A 21,099-nucleotide genomic window follows, 5' to 3' on the forward strand; every position below is an offset into this window, starting at 1 on the left:
TTTTATCATAAACCATTATTCATTAATACTTGCTGGTATCTTTCCTTGTCCTGTCATAAAACAGCTACATGTACGACAGTGTCAATATTTTACAGCTGGGATATCCTCTTCCAATTTTAGATTATCAATGTTGGCTCATGTTATCTCCAAGGCTCACCACTGGCCAATATTCTTTGTGCAAAAATAACACATAGTGCTATGTGCTCACCTTTCCTTATTGCCAAAAGATATTTTAAAGGCTCTACTGTTTGTACTTACAAATATTTATGCCATTAAAGAAAATCTGTATCTATTTACAAATGCTTTGCTCTTAAACCTTTTCTTCCCTAGCTTCAGTTTCATCCTTAATGTCCTCAAATTGTGGATAGACACTGGATGCTCATTTTGTTGCATTAATAACGCTAGAGATGCTGTCACCATCTATTAAAATATATCTTCTAAATATTTTAGTAATTTATAGGGCAATATTGCTAATAACATAGTCTTGGCTTCCACTGGAAATGTATCTTTTAATATATTCTGCATTTCCCCATGTATTCTTTTCCTTCCTTTTTTTTTTTGTAGGTCCACCACATGTGATAAAAAGTACTGACTATTTCTTGACATTTCCAATTTTCTTTTATAATTGTTCTCTATTTTCTCAATATCCTTTGGGGTATTCTCAATATCCTTTGCTATCTAAAAAACATTTTGTACCAATTTTCTATTAGCATCTAGGTTTTTAAAGATGAACATACAACTTGCAATTTTATAAAAGGGAAAAATGCAAAAACAGAGGAAAGAAAAAAGTATATATAATAATGTGAGGATCTTAACTAGCAAGTTACTGTCTTATTCTTGGCTGATTTGATGTTATCAGAATCCAGTGGAGACCAAATAATTTGGATCTCACATGGATTCATCTGTTGAAACACCCCTAAAGGGGAAATCAGGGTTAGAGAAATAAATCTCTCTATTCTGGCACTTACATGCCTTCAGCAAGATAAGTCTGGAGCTATTATAAATGTTCTGCTCAGGTCACCAATTTCCTGTAAGTCCCTTTGAGGACTCTTAAACGATCAGACGATTATACATTTTATCATATCAACTTTGACCAGTGAGCCAGCAAATGATCCTCGCTTCCTCTGCCTTTCTCCAAAAATATTAAAGAGGATTTAGGATCTCTCTCTTGCTTCTTCTGGGACTTTAGGGACTCTCCATCAAAGAAGGTTTTAAAGAGCACAGTCAAACTCAACAATTTGCTCTTTTAATGTTCAACAACCATGTTTCATTTCTGTAAGCCTCTTCATAAGGGTCACAGTTCTGATACTGGAACAATAACTACACCAACAACAGCAACATTAAGCAAGCAAAATTTTCTGCCAGTTTTACAACTTGTCAGATATACAGAAAGAAACCCATGGTGATACAAGATTATCTTTCAGGCCCTGTCTATAGAGGAGTCTTTTATACCAACTTAACTCTGATGGCTTCCTCCAAAGACTTCTGGAAACTTGGTGGGCATGCTGCTAAGAATTTTTCACCTGAGCTCTTCTCATAGAATTGCAATTCCCAAGAAGAGGCAAGGCCTATGATCAGTTTAAATGTATGTCCATCATTCCATCATCTCCATCACAGACAAGAAAGATGCCCCACACAGTTGCTGCCAAATAAAAGGGCCTGTTTCAGATGAGGGTCACTGTTTTACCTTGTTTTCTTTATCTGATTTCTCCAAACTTCTTGCCTGTCTAAAGCCATGGTCTGTTTGCTTCCTCATCCATTTTCCATTCAGTGATCTCTCCCTGCATGCAATCCCGCAGCAGGAGTTTTGTCAGTCACTGACTAAATCAGACAAGGCAAAAGTGTGCTTTGCTGATGTAGATGAATGTGATCATGGATCTACCTACATTTCGAGCAAATGTGCCAGCACTGGCTGAAATGCAGATGGACATGATTTTTCCTTCTCATCCATGTGGTTGCTTGATATAACGGGCATCTGAGTCATGAACTGTAAGCCCAGGAAAACAGAGAGCTCTTGTGGGACAGCCTTCACCTAAAGACTTGGTCCTCCATTTCAACTAGTTGACTTGTGGTGTGTGATATCTTTGCCTTTCAGTCCCATTGTTGCCTCCTCTGCCCCCTCAACATTTACACTTAAAACTTCTCCTTTGCTTATGTTAATTGGCAAATTACCAAGAAGATAACATTGTACAATTTGAAAGCTGTAACTTGGCTAAAAGGAAAGTTTGGCTTCCATTAAACAGCTAAATTTCAGAGGCATAGCTGTGTATGCGGCTACAAAAAGAGACAGGAGTCTCGTGGCACATTAAAGACTAACATATTTTTTATTCCTAGAAGTTTCATGGACTAGAGCTTACTACCGTAGATGTGCTTCTTCAGGTTGCATCTGAAAAAGTTGGCTCCAATCGATGACAACTTCTACTTGAATGAAATTTTGTAGGTCTGTTTTGTGCCCCAATTTTTATATGAAAATTAGCATGACAGTCTACAAAACACATAAGATCTTCAAGCCACACACTACAATGATGTTGCTCTAAAATTATAAAGGGGCAAGCTGAATGCTGGGAACTTCATATACAATGAACCTATCTATACAACATCCTAGTTATTCCCTTATACCAGAAAGTGCTAAGAATTTTAGCGGGGGGGGGGGTCTCTAAGAGAAATCTTAGTACTAGCACCAAACTCCAATTTATGGGACTATTGGGGGGAGGGAGTTCACAGCAGTTAAAATGAAAGTCCGGATATTTCTTACGGAATACCCCGCTTCACTCTCCAGCCCACACTTACTAGATACAAAAGTTAAACTGAAACTACAGATCACAGTATTGAATGCAAAACCTCAAAATTAAACTACCATTTAATTGCTGCCCTTGATGTCAGACAGACACCATGACTGAAGATTGCAAGATTAAAAAGACTTGCTGGGAAAATAATTGAGACAAAAGCTAAACAAAATCTGCCAAATTAGAATAATTTACTGCCAGTGTATCATTTTTCCATTCATTAAAAGCTGCCAAGTAAGCATAACCTTTACCTTATGAGACAAAATTAATCAAACTAGACCAAAGTGACATGAGTAGTTAAGGCCAAGTCTTACCACCTTACAAATCCTTTAATGAAATGACGAAACCAGCATATAATGAAAACTAAACAGGGAGGGAAAAGTAAACATCACAGATAACCTAAGCTTTGACAGGTTTTAGATTCAGTACAGAAGCTTTTCTATATATCCCCCTCCACTGATTCAAATTTTAATTATATACCAGTTGAGAACTTGTTATTCCAAGACAACAGTTGTATAATATGTTTTTATAAAGTCCAAGCAAAATCTTTCAAATCAGAGAGAAAACATCTGAGTTTCTCATCAGACAAAGGACCTTCTTTCCAAGGTATCAGAAGCCACCCTTATAAATCCTTGTTCTAGCCAGCAAAACTTCAAGCCTCATGAAAACCCAGTAGAGCAATAATCATTATTACAACTTCAGAAAAACAATGGAAGTGAGAGCCTGGTAATCACTTATGAATATTTGTCATAGACCTCAAGTTCCTAAGGACCTGAAATAAAACCTGCTAGATTCTACACAAGCCGATCTTTCTAAATCTTTACACCTAGGACTCGCTTAGGGACATGTTTTTGTTTACAGTGAATAGCAGCTGCCCTGAAACAAGAAGTGCAAAAGTGGATCATGTCCTGGTCCTCTGGCAAGGCTGAAAGAACTGAGGCATCCTGGGAGAAGCCCCTCCCTAACAGGACCGCAGGAATGCTCTTGACCCTGCCACCTAAAGGAGGTGCTTATCCTAAGGGTAAGACTGCCCCACCAGAGGACCACTGGAGAACAGCAGATCAAGTGCAATATTGCCCAGCAGAACCAGTGCTACTGTGCTATTACCAAAAGGTTTTAAAGTAAAGATGCTAGAAGCCAAAGAGATAAAACAGTAAATGGGTGGGACAGTGAGCTTCAATTTGGAGAGAAAATTTACCTTAGTGTGTGGAAAGGTACATAATATATGCCCTCTGCTCTGGTTGAGATTCTGATAAGTTGAACACAAGTTTCCTGTGACTGAAGTTTACAATTTAAATTGGAGCACTATTTTCTTTTCAGATCAGACATGCATAATGAATTTTCCAGAACTCAACATAGTTTAGAAACTAACAGCCAAACACATCATAGTAAAACAAAATCAATTCAGTAAAAAGTCCCAAAATACCTTCAGACTTACTTTGAAAGCAAAGGAAGGGATTTTAGCATCTCCTTTGGGAAACTATTCGAAAAACTAATGCAGAGAACTGTTGGGAGACTGAGATATAATTATACTAACTATCATTTGCAATTGTATTGTCCTGTCTGAACAGGGAGAACCAGCTGAGAATCATGGCAATACTATATGGAACAATAACAGTGTAACATACATTGATGCATGAATGCAGCCTGACTGCTACTGCTTTTACCTGGCAGAAAGGTAGTCCTTTCCATCAGGCTTGCTGGCCCCATCTTAGTTGACAAGGTGGGTCATGTGGGGAAAACAACAGTCTACGTCCCAGGCCATGAAGGGCTTCAGAAGGTTAAAACCAGCACTTTGAAACAAAGGCTGACTGAACTTGGTGGATAACAGCAGTGGTCCTCAACCCCCGGGCCGTGGCCCGGCGCTGGCCCGCAGCTCCCTCTTCCCGCCCCCCCCCCCACAGCGAGAAGCTCGCCAGGCTGTGAGCAAATCGGCCGCCAAAGCGGCCGATCAACTTGCGGCCCGGCAAGCCTCTTGCTTTGGGAGGGGGCGGGAAGAGAAGCTTGCCGGGCCGCAAGCTAATCGGCCACTTCGGCGGCCGATTTCCTTGCGGCCTGGAGGGGCGGGGAGAGGGAGCCGCGGCTGCCGGCATCGCAAATGGGCACGCACAGACTTGCAGCGTTTGCGTCCGGGGGCGCAAACACGCACGAACGGCAAGTCCGCGCATGCGTGTTTGCGCCGGGGCTGCCGCACACGTGCGGGGCCCCAGGTCGCCCTCTCCCCGCACCCCGGCGCAGCGGTCCACAGCCTAACAAATGTTGCGGACCACTGGATAACAGGATGTAATTGTTCACACCACCCAATCTTATGTTGTAGTCTTTTTTCCCATTCAAGGATGGAGACATTTCTCTCTAAGATAATGAAGGAAGGCAGTTATCAGAAAACTACACTGGCCATACTGAAGAAATCAAGACTCTGCTGATATTTCCTGCAGGGTTTCGTGAAGGTGACATCAGCTGTTCTCGTCCATGTTAGCAAAAGAAATGGAAGAGGGGCAGAGCTGCATGATAAAGATCCTGGAATGACAAAATTGGTGGCTTTTCTGCACTACCTACAGCAAAGTTGAAATGCCATATCAGCAAGGCAGTTGCAATCTTGATGCTAACAATTGTCTTGTGAAAGGTATATTAACGCTATTTTTATTTTACTGTTTATTTTTGCTGCTTTTTATGCAGCAAGAAACCTATCCTTTTACACAGTCTCTCCACTGCAGCAATAAAAGCTGAGCTCAGGAAGAAGAGCCAAGTGTAAACCAAGTTATCTTGAGGGAGCCATTTAATAAGATGTGTGAGGAAATCTTCCCTCCCTCCCTGTCTCTCTTTCACAGGATAATTCTTCGAGTGGTTAGAGCTGCAGAGGGCACAGTTTAGACCCGAGCAGTGAGCATGAGAGATGTGACATCCACTGTTATCATTGCTGTAGTCTAAGTTAGGGGTAGTCAACCTGTGGTCCTCCAGATGTCCATGGACTACAATTCCCATGAGCCCCTGCCAGCAAATGCTGGCAGGGGCTCATGGGAATTGTAGTCCACGAACATCTGGAGGACCACAGGTTGACTACCCCTGGTCTAAGGTGACCAGCCCCTACAGGTGAAAGGCAAGCAGCCCCTACAGCTTTGCTTAGTTCACCTGGCTTAGCCAAACTATCCTATACCTTTTCTAAGATGCAGAGATGGCACTTTCCTGGCCTCCTTGGACATTCATATAGAGACGGTACTTCAGATATATGTTTCCCACATCGTAAAGTGCTTTAAAGGGAAGACCCTACGCCTTCATTGGGGCCTGGCAACAAAAAGGCAACGAGTAAAGTTGCTTTGAGACTAATCTGCTTCCAGCAGTTTATGAACAGGGCAAGTGCTCTTTTGCACCGACTACTGTTTCCAAGTGGACTTCCCCGTGTAGCCCCACCTACAGTGCGTTACGGCAGCAGGACCAGATCCAGTAGGGGAACTTGGCAAGTGCTGCCAGCACGTTTTTCCAACAAGACTGGGGTCCAAAATCACCATTAAACTCTTCAGGCAATCTTTAAAATTATGCAGCATCACCCCTTTTATTTTTTAAAAAAGCAGGAAAATGCCCTCCACAGCAAGCTGTTCACAGATTTGCACATTTTGGTGCTAATTAACATCTTCATGTTCACAGCTTTTGCAAGGGGGTCCTTCATCACATCCTACTAATATAGGTCTGTTTCAGCACCCTGTGTTAGCTGCGTCCAGATACTGCTGCCGAGTTATCTTCTTCAACATGGAAAGAGAAGAAGAGTGAAAACTCCCAAGGTCCTTACACTTTCTGCGATATCAGATGGTGCAGTTGGCACTAACTGCTGCTATGTGAGAATTTCTCACATCGACCCTCCTAAGTCGTTTTAGCATCTTTATAAAAATAGTAATTTTGCATGGCTCTTATGAACCAGTATTGAAATAACTTCATATTGGATCAATCTCTGAACCGCAGGAACAATGGCACATCATTTCCAGCCTGGCCCCTATTGCCACTCAATGTTTTTGGAAGTCATGGCCAGTACTGTCGCAGTGGCACCGGTTCCCAGATGGGCAACAGCTCTCTCAGAACTGAGAGGCCCTTTCACAAACACTAAAAGGTGTGCTAAGAAATGTTGACACGAACAGGTGGTTTTCTTCTAGAAAAAGCGAGCATATTTGCCAAAAGACTCTTCTAGTGTATATAGCACTTTCCAGAGGGTCAGAATAGAAATCAGAAAAAACTAGCTTAGTCAAGAAAGGAACAGCATTGTCTGTGTAAGGAATAGGATCTCTCTCCCACTCTCTGACCTCTGGAAAACCAGCTCACAGCAAGACAAATGGTGCTTTCACCAGTGACCTGCTCTATTCTATCTCTTGCTATGGGAAAACCTTTGACAGATCTGAATTTTAGACAAGTGGATAAATGTCACATGTATTTCATAAGTCACAACTCAAAAGTTCCATAACACCATACAGCACTGAACAAGCCGGTCGATGGTATGGAAAACAGAACATAAACAGAAGGCTTTTATCATGATCACATTAAAAGTGCAACTACATGCTGGCTTGCCAAGCTGAACAAATAGCAGAAACAAACAGTCTTTTGTTTTGTGATCAACTCTTGGTCAGAAGAAGGGAAGTATGGCAGGACACGGCCAGTTTATATTCCCAAAGAATGCAGTCAAGATCCTCTCTAACATCAAAGACTCCAATTTACTTCTAAACCAACATTTAAAACAAAACAAACAAAAATGACATACAAATGTATGTTAGACCCAGAAAAATTCTTTAAGTAATTTTTTTAAAAAATTATGGGACAGAAGCATGAGCCAGAAAAATGAGCAGCAATCAACAGGAGTTCTTCTGCCAGGCGTTTGTCTGACGCCAAGTGGTGGCTCAGGGGCTAAGATTGGGCCGCTCTTCCCTGGGGACAAAGACCAGTATTAGACTGGCCCGGCCCCCCATAATCTTCCATCCTATGCCCAATTATCCATCTGCTCTCTTTTTCCCATCCAGTGGTCCTGTGTGGGAACAGTTGTTATTTATTATATCGCCATCACTGTGAGTAAGTTATTGTTTATGGGTTTTTTAATGGGGAATTTTAATGGTTTTAGTGTACTGATTTGTATTGATTTAAAATATTGTAAACCTCCAGAAGCCGGTTCTTCGAGAGCGGCGATCATACAAATCGAATTAACAACAACCCTTGTATATAGGTTTTGGTGTAAGTCAGCCTTTCTCAACTTCTTTACCATTGAGATATCACTGAAACATTTTTCAAGCTTCGAGAAACCCCAGAAGACATGCAATTGTGCAGAGTATGGTTGGGAAGCATAGTTGTGTACATACCCACCCAGGGACCCTCCCCTTCTGACCCCCTCCAGGCCCATGATTGGGCATCTTGGGGCAGAGGGGTGATTCAACATGGCCATATGTTCATATCACCTGATAAATGTTTATCAATTAATTTAAAATAATAATAATAATAATAAACTTCCACCCATTCAGGAAACCATTCAGTTAGGGTGCTAGTAGCCTCACCTGGTGAAGATGGTAAAACACAGTGCAGGCTATGCCTGTGACCTGGGCCTCCACTGAAAGGGAGGCATCCAGGATCACCCCCAGATTCCTGGCTAAGGGAGCAGTGTTGAGCTGCACCCCAGCCAAGGTGGGTAGAAGTGCTTCCCGTCCCACTGCCTATTTGCCCAGCCACAGGCTCTCTGGCTTGGAGGGGTTGAGTTTCAGGTGACTCTGCTCTATCCACCCAGCCACTGCTTCCAAACATCTGGCAAATATATTTGGGGAGAGTCCGGATGGACATCCATGAGGAGGTAGAGCTGGGTGCCATCTGCATATTGATGACAGCTCAGCCCATAACACTAAACCAGTTGTGCCAGAGGGCACTTAAAGATGTTGAATAGTGTGGGGGAGAGTATCGTCCCTTGTGGAACCTCACATGGGAGTCAATAGGGGCGTGATCATTCTTCCTCCACAGCTACCCTCTGTGTCCAGTTCTGGAGGAAGGAGCACAGCTATTGAAGGGCTGTCCCCCGAATCCCAGTCCCCGCAAACCAGTGAGCCAGCAACTCATGGTCGACTATGTCAAATGCAGCTGACTCACAAGCAACACCTATCAACACAAAACAAAAAAAATACTCTAGATTTTCAAGTCTGAAGCTTGAAGCTGCCTAATGTTGCGTAGGAACATCAGTCATTCCAGCCCAGTGTTGTTTCTTCTGACTGAAAGCAATTCTTCAAACAAAATCATTTCTCAGCCCATTTAAGTGGGGATTGAATCTGCATTGTTTTGTGTACATGGGCTCTACACCATAGGATAAAGGGCCCACCTCTAAAAAAGGACACCAACAATTCTAGGAGCCTAAACACACACTGCAGGATTTGTGGGGCATGTCCAAAGCAGCTATAATGATTATAGTAGCTAAGAAACACCATTCTGTTCTAGAATGAAGTTAAATTCCCAGTGTGAGTTATCATGTGCAAGCCAAAGGTCAGAGTGGGTTAAAACGTGGGGTCTTTTAATGTAACATATAACCATTAATGTGATCCTTTGGAATTGGATGTGCAATATCTTCTTGATTGCTATAAGCTTGGATTTAAGTTTCTAATGATATTCTTGTATGCAGTTTTTAATCCTAATTATATGCACTGGGTAATAAAGAGTTGTATTTTATTCTATTTTTTGTTTGTTTGTACAATCTTTGGGTTCCTGGCTTGATTTTAAGGTTGAGTTTTTATTCCCTTTTGTTCTTTCATTACGTCCTGTTCTATTATGTCTCTAATTTCAATGTGTCCTGGTTAAGAGATCTTCATGTGTAGCAGCAAGTGATATGCACAGCAGTATTTATATGATGATGATGATGTCACCCATTCAGTCATGTCCAACCCTCAGCCATTGTATAGGAAAGTTTTCGCCACACATCTCTGTCAATGACCGCTTATTTTAGTTGGTTCATGGTCATCCCTGTATCGGCTTTGATTGTCTACTTATATAGATTGTGACAAAGTGCTTGCCCATGGAACGGGTGGTAGGTAGAATCTATTTGGTTGAGGTCGACCTATACCACCACTTCTCAACGGCCCTCCTCCTGAGCCTCCCTCCTATGGTACCCATCATAATTCCGCCCAACCCACTGGGCTATCAATATGAGTTAATTTAATGTTTCTCACATTTTTCTACTGTTCCATATTGCTTGTTGTTTCACTTCATTATTGTTAACCTAAGTTATCTGTATCGTTCTGTTTTATGTGAACTGCCCTGAGTTCACAAATAAATAAATAAATGCATAGTGAATTTAGAAAGGGAACCAAAGTTCTTTGGAAGGAAGACTACCAAGCATCCACCTACAGTCCTATAAAGACTCAAGTCATTTTTAAGAGAAGGGATTGGGGTGGATGCATCCTCTTTTCTATCTAAGGTTGGAATACTAGAATGGAGAGAACCTAGCCCTGATGTCAGCCTGTCTCCAGACTGATTTAGACAAGGACAAGTGAAACACCATGTCCTATATAGGTACACTAATTTGTTGCATCTGTCATCTTCAATCACAAAACAAGAAGCAATCAACAAACACCATAAAATAAAATACCAAGTCCTCCTCTGGATGGATCAGGTGTATTGTATGACCATGTAATCAGATCAAACCATGAATATTACCATGTAGGATTATATTCTTGGTAGGAAGTAATGTGTGAAGACTATGAACAAGTGAGATGTTAAAATGTTATTATACCTGATTTAATTATATAATATTGTCTCAAAAATAAAACAGTTTCAATGGATTGAGTTGGCAACCAGACGTCATAAATTGGCCTATAACAGATGTTCACATTTTCTACAGATCAGAAGAGGAGAGACAGACCCATATTGGAAGGGAAGTCATAGTGACTTGAGTAGTTTTGCCTTCAGCTGTTCTTCCTCATTCTCCAAATGGCAAAAATGAGTGTGTGAAGTGTATGAATGAATTGGAAGCTACAAAAGCCACTCAGGGTTAAATCCGAGATAAAATTGATGGTCTATACCACAGGACATAAATTATTGGGTGAATACGAGGTGAGGTCATTTTCTTGGAATTATACTTCCATTAAACATGCATAAGACTCAAGGATGCACCATCCACTGATGCTTCCTTCACAACAAAAGATGTACTGGAACCCGTAAATAACATTTCAAGAGTTCTAACATTTCATCACTGCTCCAAAACTCCTGCCAAAGTTCTGCGCTGACTTACTCAGTCCTAAACTTCTTACATGAAGAACGCTTCAGCAAATGGCATTTATGTTTTCCTTGCCAAAAGTGCAGTTATGCTGTAGAAAGCAAGTGGAGTCAATTAAAATTATCAAAACTTTCCGTCCAAGTTGTATTTCTGCTCCTTATGTACTCTTGGGACATTTGTAAGCAAGCTAGATGCTGGATTTTCAGTTTTTATCCTACTGCACAGATTGTACTGTTATCCAGCTCATTTGCACATACACAGGCAGGGAATGCTCAAGTGTTTTACCCTTCCCTTCTGGGCCACTGTCTCAGATTTCTGCAGTACTTGGATTGAACTCAACAAACCTTAAATTACTGTGGCACAACTGAGCATGGGTGCCTTTCCCAACGACAATGGTGGACTACTGGGGACTGGTGGGGTTTGGTGTCATCGGTTGTAGACGGGGTGGGGGGAGGGAAACAGATTAGTTTGTCTGCCATGAGGATTGTTGTCCTGTTGTTTAGACAGACAGAGACAGGGCTATAGATATATATAGAGATACCAGAGCAGCAAGGGTCCTGAATGAAGTTTACTGATTTTTGCATGACCATTCAAACTGATGGAATCCACACATTCTATCTTATGGGAACTTTTGGAACACTATGTTTTCTTCTGAGAAACTATTCCACGTCTACTACAGAATCCCTGTTCATTTTGGAATGTCCTACCACTGGACTCATGGGGACAGAAAAAAAGAGAAAGGTGTCAAGCTATGTAGGGTCCCAAACTGGCTCAGAATGCTTCTGTGTACAATCCCTTCAGACACAATGAGACCATGCCAAGCTTTGCACTCTTGAACAGAGACAAAACATTTGTTGCACCTTGCTTTAATTACTTCAATATATGAATTTTCATAATCCAGTGCAATATTCAGTTTTCAGTTGGTAGAACTGAACACATTTTCTACAGAGGCTGCAACGTTACGCTAATCTGGTAAATTTAGCAAATCCTTGCTCAGTTTAGAAGTTTACCAGATGAGGTAGGAACATCATCTGCACCACAGATTTGATGAGAAATTGGCCAAGTCAGCAATTTCTCATTAAAAGGAAGGTGGTGCAAATGGGAGAGGGGGGACATCTGGAACAGCATCTTAAGATTGTTTCACTTTAGAATTTCCCTTTTCCTGCATTCATCTTCATCTTCCATTGCTCCTACTTTCCTGTAATTGGTTGTTTGTTGAATGTTATGTGCTTAGGATAATAGGTGGAAACTTGAGTCTGTATATGTGGATGCTGTATAAACATATTCATATGGAAATGTAGAGATTCGGCCTGAGGGCGTTGGCAAACCACGCTCTCTGAGGCTGCACCTCTGCATCTAACCTAGACCAATCAGGATACTACAGCACAGCAATTACCTCATACGTTAAAAGGATTACTTGAAGCCTATCAGTTTGCTCCACGCTACCTCGCAGGATTACTTGAAGCCTATCAGTTTGCTCCACGCTACCTTGCGGGATTATTTGAAATGATTTACGTGTATGTATAAATAAAGGATTCCCCTCTGTTCGAGAGGTCTTTCGCAGGAAATCCTTCTCCGTGTCATTCTTCCTCATTGCTTCCCGACAAGTGGTGACCCCGACGTGATTCCAGACCCTGTGCTCACCGCGACCAGAAAAAGAGTCTTCGTGCACGATCAGCTACGGCTCCCTGGTGAGTATGGGGGAATCATTGTCTAAGGAACAGGTAAAGCATGCTGATGAATTGAAACAGGCAGTGAGACAGTACACAGGAGAGGCGATTTCAGTGAAGGACCTCCGGGAACTGATACAAGAGGTATCTTGCCAGTGCCCGTGGTACCCTTTAGCGGGGACCAGAAGACTAGGAGACTGGGAAAAAATAGGGAGGGAGTTAAAGGCAGAGCCCCATGCTCCCATGCTGATTTTATTGACATGGCAGAAAATACACAAAGCGCTGGAAGTCATGAACCCAGAAGCTGGAAATCTGCTATTGAAAAATATTGCACCTTCACACCTTCCCTATCCCACTCTCTTACCAGTGGCCGTTACACCGACCGCTCCCAAACCTGTCGCCTCGCAGCCATTAAGGACTGGGGGCCACTTCCAGATCGTTAACGCGATTCGAGCTGCCCGTCAGGCCGGTCAGCTCGATCTCTCTGAGGACTGGGAGGGAGAAACCCCAGCGTTCTTTCCTTTAACGAGGGGGGAACCACGTGGGGAAGGGGAAAACAGGCAGATCCCGTTAACGTGGGAAGCCATTCCCTATTCAATTCTGCGTGAATTGAACAAGGCTATAAAGGAAAATGGTTTACAATCCTCTTATTTTCAAGGAATGATAGAGGGGATCACTAATGTTAGGCAGAAAGTCTCTGAATTCTTTCTTGAGTTCATCAAGCACCTTACAGAGGCACAGATTAATAATCAGGAAGCCCAAGCTGAATTGCTCAAGAAATTAGCTAAAGAAAACTGTATTTCAGAAAATAGATGCATTATTCAGGGTTTGGGCCATGATCCAGATATTGCAAGCATGATAAAATCTCGCTGGGATTTTGGCATAGGTGACTACCAAGCTTCTTTTGACTCAGGGTAAAGCCCTCGGGAATATTGTTCATTCTCCAGATGCTTGCAACGATCTTTATCAGAGATCACTAATTCTTAGTCACTGACCTTATTAAAATTTCTGTTCCTCTTACAAAGTATGCATTTTCTCTAATTTTTCAGCTTTCTTCTCTTCTACAAAGTGCTTTGGAAAGATTTTGTAGAACAGGTTTTTTCCATCTCTCTACAGATTTATATGGTCTTGTTCTTATAAGCAAGCATTTTTAGATGCGATATGCATTAAACCACAATCTGCATCAGTATTTTAGGGTACTAGCTTGAGCACCCTCACCATCTGTTAGATGGGTGGCAGCCTGAGAAAGGATCTTCTCAGTTGTTTTCAATTGGCTTATATAATGTATCAAATAATGTTTTCATGGTTTTGATGATTAGCCACCTAAAGACATTTTAAAATTTTAAATTTGGCTGTAATTGATAGAGCCTCCAGCTGCAGTAGCAGGAGTGCTGTTTAGCGATTTGGAATCAGGCTCTCTTTTTCCAGTTCCTACGCTAGGAGCTTAGTTAGAAACTTATCTTGCTTTCTTACCTATCACCCACTAATCTACACAACTAAAAGGTTTTCCTTAGCACAGGAATGATCCTTTGTTTACAGCCCAGGAAGAACTTTAGCTTTTGTTTCCTGACCCCCGCTTCAAGGAAGAAGGGGGGGGGGGATGGAGTTTGGTCTTGGAATTTTTGGTCAGCAGTTAGGAAGTATGCTCACTGAAACGCTGCTATGCCTCAATAGAGCTTTATCAGTCAGAGCTGTCTAGCTGCGTAATATTTATAGGTCAGGGAAATGCCTGGCTACAATGGAGGTAGAAATTTTTATATAAGACAAAATCCTTTTGTCTTTATTTTATGTTTTGCTACCTTTTGGGTAAAAACAAGGCACAGAACCTCTTTGGGGAATGTGTCCACAGTTTTTATTACATCAATTTTTTAATGTGTAATTAGCAGTGAGAATTTTTTCTTTTGGTCAAATTCTTTTTGGGTTGTCTATTTAAAGGAGGACCTACATTTTGTTTTAACTCAGGCTACCTGATTTATATCAGACAGGCCTAATCTTTCACAGGTCAATTGTTTGTTTGGTCACTGGAATGTGTGGAGATTAGCTCTCTCTTGGAGCTCTAGCCATTCCAGCCCTCAACAGATGAGATGACTCATGGAGTCCTTTCTGTTCTTTGAATTTGATTGGTCCAATGCTTGAGCACTATGAAAGCTCTAAGCCTCCAGGTTTCCTTCCAAATGAGTATTTGCTCTATCTTGTTTCTAACGTTTTCAGTTGTCATTTTCTTTGAAAAGGGTTATTACTGATGTCCCAAGAGACGGTGTTTACCGATGGATCTCCCTCACCAGGAGTCTTAACCTGGCAACAACCAGATGGTATATGGTACAGTAAGTTTACAGGTCCGCAGATAATCAGCCACCGGTTGGAACTGGCAGCAGCAGTATTGGCCCTGGACTTTCTGAGTCTCAACCATTTAATTTAATTTAAATTCTGATAGTTTGTATCTCTGTAATCTTTTATCTGTAATTGAATATTCATATTTGTCTCCAGTATGTGATGAACAACTATTAAGTGTGTTTTTAGCTGTACAAAAATCACTGTAACAGTGAACAGCTCCAATGTATGTAGCTCATGTGAAAAGCCTTTTCCTGGTTTTCTCACTGAAGGAAATGCTTGAGCTGATTCTCTTGTTTCATTTGTTGTTCACTCTCCAATTGAGAGTCATGCCTTGCTTCATCAAAATGCAAAGGCATTAGCCAGGGGATTCCACCTTCCTTTGGCAAAAGTACAGGCTATTGTGCGCCAATGTCCGCAATGCTCCAATCAGGCCTCCTATCCGACTACTGGGGTGAACCCCCGTGGATTTGGAGCTAACCAAGTTTGGCAGATGGATGTCACTCTTTTTCCACCCTTTTCCCCTTGGAAGCATCTCCATGTAGTCATTGATACCTACTCTGGGTACATCTTTGCTACCATGCAAAAAGGAGAAAAAGAAAAACACTTCCATGCACATTTACTCCGAGCATTTTCAGTCATGGGTGTTCTAGGCACCCTAAAAACAGAGAATGCGCCTTCATATTGCTCCACAGCTTTTGCTCAGTTTTGCACGCAATGGAACATCAAACATGTCTTTGGAATTCCCTATAATTCCACGGGTCAAGCTATTGTAGAGCGTGCCAATGAGACCCTGAAACGCATGCTCGACAAACTAAAACAAAAAGGGGGAATTGGGATTTCCCTTTTAGACAAGGAATCCCTGCTTTCAAGTACTTTGTTTACTCTAAATCATCTTAATCTTATTTCTTTTAATTCTCAATTTTTAGCTAGGACTCAGCATCATTTCCAGACCGAGGTCCCTCTTCCTCGGCCCCAGGAACAATACCGTCATTTACCAGACCCGAGGTGGTACGGGCCAGTCCCATTGATTACCTGGGGCTGGGGCTACGCAGCAGTTGCCCTTCCCTCTGGGTGGGTTCCTGCTTGTTGTGTCCGCCCTGCACTTAATGGTTGGCATCAGGGGTTAAGCAACCCAATTCCTCAGTTCAACCTGCAGCTGCAGGAGATGGAGCCCGTGGTCAAGAGAAAACGGGGAGGGAAGACATCCAAACCCCCCAGTGACTTGGGGGGCAATAAAGGGCCTGTCTGATCAAGCCGAGCAGCAACTCAAGGACCAAGGACTTCCAGAAACTCTGGAAAACTTTCTTGCTGCTGTTATAACAGCTTTACATTTTAATTCTGTTGTTATTTGGTTATGTTGTATGTGTGGGTTTTTACCAAGTGGGGTTGCCACTCCGCATTATATGTCTGCGCCTAATCACTGGGTCCGCCATGCTGCTTATATGTTTCAATTTCATGGGAAAAATGTGTCTTTAATCTATGAATCCCGTCTGTCGGTAGCTTCTATGTCATTTATCCCCACTCCCTTTAATTCACCTGAGATGGTGCTGGCTGAATTACAAAATGTAGACAAATCAAAGTTATTTGCAGGGAACTTTTCACAAGTTAAGCGCTTTCAACAATTTCGATATCAGCGCACAATGCCAGGTCTCTGTTTTTGTTGTCATGCAAAAAATTCGGCATTTCATAATTGGACACCCAAAAATCACAGTGATAGAATATGGGTAATGTGTTGCCAATCCCATGAAACTTTTCAGCGCCAAAACATGTATCGGGCTTATCATTGCCTTAAAACAAAAAAGGGGGAGATGTAGAGATTCGGCCTGAGGGCGTTGGCAAACCACGCTCTCTGAGGCTGCACCTCTGCATCTAACCTAGACCAATCAGGATACTACAGCACAGCAATTACCTCATACGTTAAAAGGATTACTTGAAGCCTATCAGTTTGCTCCACGCTACCTCGCAGGATTACTTGAAGCCTATCAGTTTGCTCCACGCTACCTTGCGGGATTATTTGAAATGATTTACGTGTATGTATAAATAAAGGATTCCCCTCTGTTCGAGAGGTCTTTCGCAGGAAATCCTTCTCCGTGTCATTCTTCCTCATTGCTTCCCGACATGGAAAAATAGCATTTTTGGCAAAAATTAAAATCTTATAGAAACCTATGCAAATCATCCAAACACCCATGACCATTAAAAGACTGACAAGAATATGTTTCTAGAATGTATGGATTCCTTCACAACAACACATACAGCAGTAGCTAAGGTATGTCCCGCACAGGCTGGAGAGCTTAGTCACAATGACCTCTGATTTCACTTTTCTTGGCAAAAATTACTACCTGGAGTAGCTGAGAGCCAACTGCTCCATCAGCTGCCAAAAACAGTCCAACACATAGATGATTGTTGTCATTATAAATCTCTTGACATTTATTTACTGGGGGTCAAGCTATTTACATTTTCATGTGCTCAGGAGTCTATGTTGTCATGGACACCAGCTACATTTATAGTACCTTCTTCTTCCAACTCTTAACAACCAGCCGTGGCCAATAAAGAAGGAACACTTTTCTTAGCCATCCATTAGGTGGACAATGACAGACTAAAAAGGCCCAGCAACTCTTTTCAAAAGAGTAATGTGAGTAAAAGCCCATCAAAATCTAATTAAGGCCTAATATGCACAACCAGAAATGACATTGCAGCATTGACACAATCCCTGTTAGCAAATGCCCAGGTTCAGATCTCCATCTGCCCTCAGCAGCAATGCTAGCAGCTGCCCCACCAGCCTGACTTCTCCCAAAGTTAGGGTCACAACTGCCCTGAGTTCAGCCCCACAGTTATTGCTGGGGTCAGCCACCATGAGCCCTGCATCATTACCATCATCTGTGTCTGGGCTAGTGATACTGCACCTGGGACTACCACTGCCTAAGCCAGCTGCGCCAGGATCACCACTGCTCTTGGGACAGAGTCAGCCTCAAATCACTCGTGGGCCTCCTGCTAACAGTGCAGCATGAGAAGGAGTGAGAAAGAAGTCTGAAGATAGAGGTCAAATTCTGCTGGCAAGGGTCTCCCCTAGCAGTGACCATCCTGGCTTCAGGTTTCTCAACACCGAGTGCCAGTGCTAGGGAGGCAGCAGCAACCCTAGACAAGACTAAACAATTCCCTCCAACACAGCATGCAGGCTGCAACCCAGGGCAAAGTGGGATGAGTCCCACCAAAACTGTATCAGAGGAAGGTAGGCAGGGGTTGGGACAATACTGGGTAAAGGTGGACCATGGCCAGACCATGGGATTGGTCCAGCAAGCCAAGGGATGGGGCCAAGGCTGCTTCAGGGGAATTAAATAGCCAATGGAGGAGGGGCACCACAGTATATCCCTGCCCCACTAAACCTCCCACTCTAGCTCTGAGATAGGATAATTAGGCCCTAAAGAATTTCAAGCAAATGTGTTCCTGCTTTGCATGTCCTCATTCACTAGGAACCAAGAGGGCAACAGAACACTGAATCAAACATATGTGTCAAAAATACCTAGACAATCTAATAGTAGATTTTACTAAATAATCTCATCTATTTATTTGATTCATATCCTCCTGGGGGGGATGGGGGTGAACACATCTATTTTGTTGCAACATGTTATCACTTAATCCCATATGACAAGCTGTTTCCCAAATGTTGAAACTTCCTTGTAGCTGTATTTTGATTTATTTTTCTAAAGTATCTCTGTGATCTCACTCTAGCACTATTATTTTGACATGAGGCAGGCTTTCAGGTCACAGAACATTTGACTTTTTAGGAAGCTTTAATATGGATGGCCTTCTTTAAAGCAGTACTTAAAGACTTTAAGCAGCTGTTTGTTGTCTACTGAAAAACAATGCTAGACTATGTGACACTCATTTTAAGGATGTTTGGACATTTAAACACTGAGCAATCATGGCTGTATTTCCTCCTAGGAAAGTGTTTGCAAAGCTACGAAACCACAGAAGAGACCCAAGGACAGGAGGCATTCCAGTAAACAATCTTAAGGATTCTTTTGCACCAAAGCAATGCCAACAAGGAAGCTGCATCATAGTCAGACCAACAGATTTCTCTCTCTGTCTTAACTTCACATTTTTAGAGTTAAATTAGCCATTATTTCAATTTATTTTGCACATTATGTCAACTACAAGCAAGAAAAGTACAGTACCTTCACTTCTGGATTCCATGTTCCTTTCCTTCCATTGTTTTACAACAACTTTTATCAGCTTTCTCCTAATTATAAAATCCTTTGGGATTTACTTGTGAAAGTGGAAAGATGTAATTTGGATTCAAGTGCTTTCTGTTCTTGCAGCACAATGACTGCTCCAGTATTCCACTTCTGAGTTGAAAGAGGCTCGTTCTAGCTTTTCAGGACAGACGTATTATGTCCAAGATTCTCTTCCAAGCATCAAATGGAGTTCTGAGATCATAATATGCTCAAAACACGCAAACACACGAACTCCACCATCACCAAGCTTCCAGGAAAGCAGCAGGATATCCTGCCTCCCTTCTGCTCCACAGAGCTCAGACTTTTATTATTAAGCGGTGTTTTTCCATCCTTGGTGCATGTTCCTGAAATGCCTTGAAACAGAAGAAATGGTGGCAGGATGCCCATTTATGAAAAGAGTTAGTCATACTTCTGCAGATTACAATTGTCTGCTCCCATCATGTATTTAAAAAATAGTAAAATCTTTACAAGGAAAACTTGCAGTCATTTCCGCCATGGCAATACGCTTCCTGAAATGGCTGCAACATTTGAATGTGGAAACTTGGTGAGGTCAGATGAGGGTCCACTGGAGATGTTGGCTAACTTCTGATTGCATGGTTTATAAAGTGCAGCTTGGAGTCCAGTACAATTAATTTTGCAACAGTTAAGTCCTGGAGCAAAACGGCTGCAGTCTCTGCTTTCAGTGTTTAAAAAATAATGTGGTATGGCATACAACACCACTTTTTCTCTAATGTGACCCTATTGCGCTAGTAGTTTAACAGGAGGCAGAATGAGGGAGTGGAGGATTAAAACAAAAAAATCTTCAGAGACCGGATTTCTCCCTACAATGTTCAGAACCATTATAAGACCAAGGGCACCAAGACCTAACAGCAAGGCCACATAATACTTCCAGCAGATAATGGCTTATCTGCACCCACCAAATAACACAACAGATCTTTCCCTGTTTTGCACATTAGACTGCAGGGAGGGGATTGTGTTGGCTGAATGTCTATCTCCCCCCACCCCGCCCCACCCCAATTCTAGTACACAAAAATATAGTGTGTCAAGAAAAAGGGCTACTTAGAATCCTTTCCGCCTACTGAGCGCTAGTTTAAGACTTGGGGTGATATTCTCAAAGAGAAGCATTTAGTTGTATATAATCCAAGGAAAGTGTGGCCATTTGATTCAGTTGCTCATGTAGTCCTGCTCTTACACTTGCTCCCCGGAAAGGAATCCTACTTCACAATGAAACAGCAAGAATACAAATACCCCCAAACCACTTGTGTTAATACCTTGGTTCCAAAGAAAAAGCAAAGCTCATGAAGACATCTCTCAAATAGCTACTTGACTTCTGGATAAGCCAACTGACTTTTTTTTCTGAAAAGCAGAAATGAATGAACATCAAGCAAGAAGTAATCCTGATAGTTCACTGGCTGCTGATATCTACTATTTTTAACGATTATCTGTTTCTTGCTCCAATATACTGACAGGCACTTTGAGTCACTATTGACATCTTTAGCTAGCCTCTAAAGCAGCTTCTTGCTCATTCTCATGTGTTTTAATATGGCAAGAATGGAGCCCTCTTGCCTTCTGCTGGTTCTTGCTGGAACTTCTAGCTTCTAAACTAAATAGAGTGGAGAGTTAATACAGGAGAAATACTGGGCTCCAGGATAAGGGGGGGGGGGAGAACCAACAAGTCCATTTTACAGCAAAATTGTGATTTTTTGAAATTTGCATTTGTTCCACAGGAGCCTAATCTAATAAGTACACCCCACTGGCTTTTATAGGGTGGCTGCTGTTAGACAGTAGCAGGCAGCCAGGACTAGCTGAGTCATGCAAGTCAGATAGTATCAAGTCACCAGGGGTCACTTCAAGGCCCA

The 21,099-nt window shown here is 42.1% G+C and overlaps 1 protein-coding gene across 2 annotated transcripts in view; it reads right to left on the reverse strand.

The window, feature by feature from the left end:
* The window catches only part of RASSF8 (Ras association domain family member 8), a 98,393-nt gene that overhangs the window by 40,204 nt on the left and 37,090 nt on the right, over positions 1-21,099 (reverse strand). Inside the window, exon 1 of one of the 2 annotated variants that reach the window (XM_077337942.1) lies at positions 19,181-19,596. The exons of the other annotated variant lie outside the window; for it this stretch is intronic. The gene's annotated coding sequence lies outside the window, so the exon portion shown is untranslated. Of the gene's footprint in view, positions 1-19,180; positions 19,597-21,099 lie in introns of those variants that run through there. 2 annotated transcript variants of the gene reach the window in all.

The sequence above is a fragment of the Paroedura picta genome, chromosome 5 (assembly GCF_049243985.1).
Source record: "Paroedura picta isolate Pp20150507F chromosome 5, Ppicta_v3.0, whole genome shotgun sequence".
Classification (NCBI taxonomy): Eukaryota; Metazoa; Chordata; class Lepidosauria; order Squamata; family Gekkonidae; genus Paroedura; species Paroedura picta.